This window comes from Lactuca serriola, chromosome 3, assembly GCF_051521515.1.
Source record: "Lactuca serriola cultivar US96UC23 chromosome 3, Lser_US96UC23_V15, whole genome shotgun sequence".
Taxonomy (NCBI): domain Eukaryota; kingdom Viridiplantae; phylum Streptophyta; class Magnoliopsida; order Asterales; family Asteraceae; genus Lactuca; species Lactuca serriola.
Genome location: NC_136410.1, coordinates 273,102,453 through 273,109,643, shown reverse-complemented (window position 1 = coordinate 273,109,643; position 7,191 = coordinate 273,102,453). Strand labels below are relative to the sequence as shown.

The 7,191-nt window shown below is 34.8% G+C and overlaps 1 pseudogene; it reads right to left on the bottom strand.

Annotated features, from left to right (window-relative positions):
• Positions 1-792: 792 nt before the first annotated feature.
• LOC145096253 (vanillin synthase, chloroplastic-like) lies at positions 793-3,576 on the bottom strand (annotated as a pseudogene).
• Between the last annotated feature and the right edge of the window lie 3,615 nt (positions 3,577-7,191).

Below are 7,191 nucleotides of genomic sequence, written 5' to 3'. Positions count from 1 at the left end.
AATACTAAGCAAAAAATTATAGTAATCACCATTTAGAGCAGGATGAGGAGTCCGATCAGGCCATATGAGACCATTTAAGAAGAAATTTAAGTCATTTGGTGTATCTCCAAAGTCACCTCCATATGCCCAGTATTTGCTACCATTTGCATTTTCCTTGAGTAACCCCTGAAACCAAATGCAAATATTTAGAACTACCCTTGCACCACATTTACAATTTTATAAAATTTAAGAGATGAGTTTCAAACCTGGTCAACCCAATCCCATATAAACCCTCCTTGCAGACCAAATGTGCTATCAATTTCTTCCTAATATTCATAGTGTACAACACTTGATGGATCCTTCCCACGAACCCACCCTGAAATACATGATTTTGTATCAATCAATATAAATTATAAAGTGAAAGATAACTTTGATGCAAAACAATTCGAATAATATATATACAAGAAAGAAGCAGATGCCAAGAATATACAAACGGAATAGCTTAACAAGTCCAAACCAATCGAAATTGTCACCATTTTGCTCTTCTCAAACATCTTTACTAGAAGAATGATAACAATTACATGACCAACTTTTGTCATCAATTCATCAAGCGAACTTATCTTTGAGAAGAGCAAAATGGTAAAAATTTTAAAATAATTTTAGAATTCAATGGAAACCTAAAAATAAAATTTAACATAAACATCTTTACTAGAAGAATCATAACAATTACATGACCAACTTTTGTCTTCAATTCATCAAGCGAACTTATCTTCATCCATTTATGCCTTTGCAGCCTCTTCCAATGTTTTTTGTTCATTCATCATCAGCATCACTGTTCAGATATCAAAATCAAGCATTTAACAATTTGTACAAAGGCATCTATTGGATTATAAATGAATGCTTCTTTTTTACTTAAAGGGTCTCTAAAGAAGATACTCACCTTTCAAGAAACTAACATGTTTTCCTTCATGAAGTTTCCTCTTTCATCTTCTAAGTGACCGTTTTTGCAAAGAACAATATTTGTAGCATGTTTTCTAACTCTTTTACGCGGGTAACACTGTCATCAAAGTCCTCATGTTAAAAAAATCCTAAAATTTATATTTTATACATACACATGTTTTTTCAAAATGGTTAATTGCATAAAAGACACATTTTTTTTAGCATTTTTCGGATAAGTCCTAAGAGAAAGTTTTACAATCTATGAACCAAAAAACTAACCTAACTTTTCGTTTTTGCCTTTTTACCCGATTTACAAGTTTACATCCAGTAGAAAGAAAGATATTAGGTTTTTCTTCCGGAAAAAATGGTCAAATATTGTCTTTTATGCAAACAACCATAAAAACACAATATTTTGATCATTTTTAGAGGATGGAAATTAGTAAACCAGGTAAAAAGGCAAAACCGAAAAATTAGGGACACTTTGATTCATCCAAACATAACAATAGAAACACAGAAAACAGAATTACAGATAAATTTACTAAAATAAATGAGTGTACAGAGAGTTATTACATCAATAAAGCATAGCAAGGAGCTAGCTAATGAGCCTGCAACAACTAGAAGTGCACAAAACCGAAAGTCAAATATCACCTATTCAGTAGCAGACATGGAAACAAATGGATGTATTACAAGACTGCAAGAGAATCCATGGTCATTCATGTTCGAAATCTTGTTACATTTAATATCAATAATCATAAATCTTCTCATCATAAAAACAATCAAAACAAATACGATCAAGAATATTAAATAAACATGTATCTCTCTCACCATTGGATCATTCCCACAAACATCGCAAGTGAAAACTCCTCCGGTGTACTGATGAAACCCATTAATCACCTGAAACGCCACACTCACTGGACGAACAACACCCACTGCATGCTTTAATTCATCCTCAGCACCCTATATGCAAACAATCAATTAGTAATCTACACATTCATAAATTCATAACTAATTGGTATTATCATTATTGGTATTAGTATTTCCATGGTGATGTTGACTGAATCAATAACTTTAACTGCAACATTTTCTGATATGTATTTACAGACACCATCTTTTCCGGTGGAAGGATAAGATTCCTCAGTGTAAAGTCCACCATTGTATTTGATGTATTCATAAGCTTGTGAAGGCAACCCACCATTGCAACCAAAGTTGTTACAATCACGAGCACAGTCTACAAGTTGTTGTTCAGAGAGAGAAACTGATTTCCCAAAAGATTGGGCATATGCAGCTTCAAGACCTCCAGTAGTACTGCATGCATCATCAAATCATAAACCAAGAAACCATTGCCGGTTTTTTTTGATCTTATGGAGATTTTTTGATGATGATGATGATAATTACCTGAATGTCCAACAAGATCCACATGATCCTTGGTTCCTGACTGGGCTTACAATTCATGTTTTCCTCCAATCTTGCTGTAATATATATATATATATATATATATATATATATATATATATATATATATATATATATATATATATATATATATATATGATAATGAAAATGAATCTTGTTTGTGAAATGAAACATGAAAGATTAGGTAAGATCATACTGTGAGAGGAAGGACAACATCAGTGAGTTTGTGGTTGCCCTTTTGGGTAGCAGAACAGTTTTGTGCAGCTCCGAGTTTCTGTTTGCTGAATTCTTCAAATGTCATATCAGAAAACTCTGTTTCAAACAACACAAAGTATCAGCTGATATGATAACCATTGACATTGGGGCTTTTATAAATTACCTGGAGAGGAAGTGCAGGCAGGGTCAGCCCAGGTTTTAGAAAATTGACAAAAGGCACTTAAAATTAACAAATCAAAGTATATAAATTACCTGGTGAGGAAGTGCAGGCATACGAGTAAGGAGTAGCAAGAGATGCACATTCTGAATAACCATTGACACTAGGGCTTTTATCAGTCAAACTAGAAGGACTAGTAAGCAAAGGTTCAGAGCCAGTGACACCATCAACCATACCATTTCTAGCTACAGCCTCTTTATCAAGAATATCTTCAGGGTCAACCTTCTTTTTCTCATACCTGGCAAGGCCTTCCCCCCATCCAAGGAGCTGCTTCTTGGGTGGAAGAAATAAGCTGTAATGGATAAAAGAAACAAAAAAATGAACTGCTAACAGCTTACAGAATCTCATGATAAAATTTCAACGTTGGAGCACATACAGAATAGAAACAGACACACATAGCAACATCAACCAAATATACCCAGTTCTGGATTTCTTGCAAGATCTCTCCTCATCACACAGTTACAGAATGGACTTTCCTTTGCAAGCAATGTGCAATTGATCACTCAAAGAGTATGTACATACATAAATGAGTTTATATTCTCTTTTACACACTGACATTATATGAATGAGTTATAAAATGGTCAATAGGCGTTACACTAACGGGCATATGGCTTCAAAATCTGTTTTCATAAAATACAAAGATGATGATGGCGATTTGTTGACTATAACATGTACCTGTGAGCTCAGATTAGCTGAATTGAGTGCAGATGGCCTTGCGCTTCCACATAAAGAACCCTATACCTAAAAATTTGACTTATTTGTGGTTTTTAAATTGCATATTGCTGAGGTTACCCATGAGCAAGAACCACCATTGTTAGAAGAAGTAGAAGAAGACGAAGTGGAAGAAGAAAAGCCGATTGAGATTGAGAGTATTGAAGTAGAAAAGAACGGGTCCCATTCCAATTTCAAAAGTGAACAAAACCTGAAATGGAATCTGAAAAAATACTCGATGATTCAGAGTTGAAAGAAGTTGAAATGGAAGATTGATTGTTTAAATTCGCTCAGTTATTCCGAATAGTTGCACATATTGGGTTGAGAGAAAATGAGAGAAGCGGGAGCTTGAAGGAAAATAAAACCCTATCACGTGCTAGAGAGAAGGGAGGTGGCGATGGCTTAGGGTTTACAGAGAGACGGGAGGTAGAGAATGAAGGGAGGTCTAGAGGAGAGAGTATGGGAGAGTGGATTGCAAGGATGAAAGATAGATAGAAGATAGAAAAAAACGAGGCGGGTTTTAAAAATTTTGGGGATTTCGTTTCCCCCCTTGTCTACTAAAAGCGCGTTTCATTACAATTATAAAGTGATGGGCACAGACGATGCACGTTTAACATAAAGTGCCCTCCATGTTTTTATTTTTTTTTCTTGAGACACTAAATCAAGGGCACGCAATAATGCGTGACGTAAATGCTTAAATTTTTTTGGAGAGATAACACTATTTTAAGGGCACGTCCTTTTGCGTATCATTAATCAGTGCGTGTTGTAAAAAGCGCGTCATTAAAGGTCTGTTTTCTAGTAGTGAAGGAAACTCTTACTGCTATTTCTAAGTTCCATAAACCTAACCTACCGGACCAATGGAATGGAATTTTTACCCTTCTGTTCAAGGCCTTCTCTGAAAGGGTAACGAGTTGTGATTGCGCAAGCATGTTGTTCATGGAAATCATTTATGGAGTTTACACTTGGCTCAACATCGAATATGGTTATGTTTTTAGGGCATAGGTGATTCAAAGCACTCATTCAACAACTCGTCACAGGGAAATTTCAAGTGCATGATTCTGGTCCATCATTGCTCAAAGGGCCATCACTAAGCTGAATATTCCAATTATGCAAGATGCCCTGATGTCAACTATTGCAACGTTTCACACTTTTGGAATCATTGTTGCAGATACACCAAAATTTGCTTTTCTTGGCTCAATTCCAGAAGCTATGCTTCGTCATGTGCCTCCTCTAAGCAAAATTCTAGAAGGATATCGTACAATTCCTGCATTAGGTATTCGTCCTTTAAATCTTGAGATGTAGATGATCACGGTTGAGGCAGAAAAGCCAAAGAAATGGGGAAAGAAAGCGATTAAGAAGGGAGACAAGAAACAGGGAGACCATGAAGGTCCCTCTAAGCCTGCGAACACTCCAAATAAGTGAAAGGCGAAAACTGTTGGATAAGGTGTCTATGTTCATAACTATTTCTGGTATATACTTGACCCGGTTTGGCATGGTCCATTTAGGTTGCATGGCATTGCAACATTTGGATAGACTAAATGAGAGAAATGACACATTTGGTTTATTAATATATTATAAGTTCTAATATATTAATAATATTAATTAATTTGATTTGATCAAGGATTAATTAAAATTTAATCAAGTGATCAAAAGGAGGCTAATAAAATAGTTGGGGTTGATTATGTAAATCATCTATTTTTGTGTAGTGGGCTCATGGTCTATGGTTTATATGAATTGGGATAAAACCCATAAGGTTCTCCATGGATAGTCCATGGAGTTTATAAACCCATGGATCATGGAAATGAAGAGCCATGTCAAATTAGGGTTTACATGGTGTAACCCTACTTGTGACACACTATAAAAGGGACCTCGTACCTAGAAAAATTAGACACTACAGTGAGAACAAGAGGGCTACCGATTTTTAGTGTTAGTGAACTTCTCTCAAGGGTATTCCAAGTTTTGTGGTGCTGTGTAAGACACTTGAGGAATCACACTTGGGGTGCTAGGCTCACAAGGTTCTCAAGGAATCCAAGCAACTACAAGATATGTTCTTCTACTAGCAATTATGATTCATTGTTCCCATGTACGCTAGTTATGTCGAGAACCTTGGAAAAATCAAATTTGCATGTATCAAATTTCTAGGGTCGCATGTACACCTTAGGAGTGTTAGAATGCTCAAAACCCACAAGTGGTATCAGAGACTAGGCTTGCTTACTTTATACTTGATGCAAACTTGTGTTTTCAAAACCAAAAAATTGCGCAGACTGCAAAACTCGACAAGTTCTGGCCAAAAACTCGTCGAGTTCATGAGTTAATACATGAACTCGATGAGTTTGTCTTCTAGTTTGCAGTTTTTCGAGTGTTGCTGCTGGAAATGGACTAGAAACATTACCCTAAACTGTTTTGGTGTTATAAAACTTGTTTTAGATGGTGTAATGGGTATGCTAATTCATTTACACTGGCTAATATAAAAATTTCATGTTTTATATGTGTTCATATGATTCTTGAAATTTTGATACAAATGTTCATATTCTTATGAGTTATTGTTAGATTATAGGAATTACATGATAAATTGTTTAATGATTAATTCTTGATCAATCATGTGTTTTAACGGAATCGTAATTTGTCGTCATGTTGTGGATTACCAAAAGTCACTGTTTTAAAGTCCATTAAAGAAACACATAGGTTACATAAAATGAAAAGTTTCTCATTTTAACAGACCATTAACTCATAAGTTTTGAAAGATGAAAAGTTTTGAAAGTTACAAAACATGCCCTAGAGTTTTGGAACATGTAAAGTCACTTTAAAAACTCTAGTTCCAACCCCTAGAATTTTAAAAGTTAAAATTCAACCTTTATACTTCTCATCAAGTAACTAATATATATATATATATATATATATATATATATATATATATATATATATATATATAAATTCCCAAAAGTTAAAATTCAACCTTTATACTTTGTAATATTATAAGTTAATAATATATTATAAGTTAAAATTCAACCTTTATACTTCTCATCAAAAGTATGATGAATGTAAAGTAACTAAATGTTTTTATAAATTCCCAATCTTAGTTACTTTAGGAAAATGTTAATAAGGCGATAACACATGAAATTACACTTTACACTTTGCTTAAGTAGTTAGTGGAGCGTGTGTGGTTAACCAACACACTTCAAGGAGTTTCAAAACCAATTAAAACCTAATAATAAATTTCGTTTTTTATAGTGGAAATTGGTGAATCGTCATTCACCTACCTTCAAGTATTTTATATCTTGGATTACGGGATCCCTCATCTAAGTTATAAAATATTGTATTGGGTCCTAGCCTTAATATTACATTTGGGTGTCTTATTAAGGAATATCTATATATCTCATCTAAACTTGTCTTTCTTCTTTTCAGATGTCTTCCAACAATGTTGCTTCTGGCTCAAACCCTATCGGATCCTTCTCTCTCATGAACCTTTGTGGGAGAGTCGTCTTTGATGGATCCAACTTTATAAATTGGATCAGGAACATCAGGATGGTCACTCGGTATGAGGACAAGGAATATGTCCCCGATAAGGAGCTTAAGGAAACTAATGATTCTACTGCTACCCCCTAGGAGATTGCCGACTTTAGGACTCATGAGAGAGATGCCACCAAAGTGGCATGTAACATGATGGCCACAATGACAGCTGAACTCCAAAAGTCTTATGAAGACTATTACCCTTT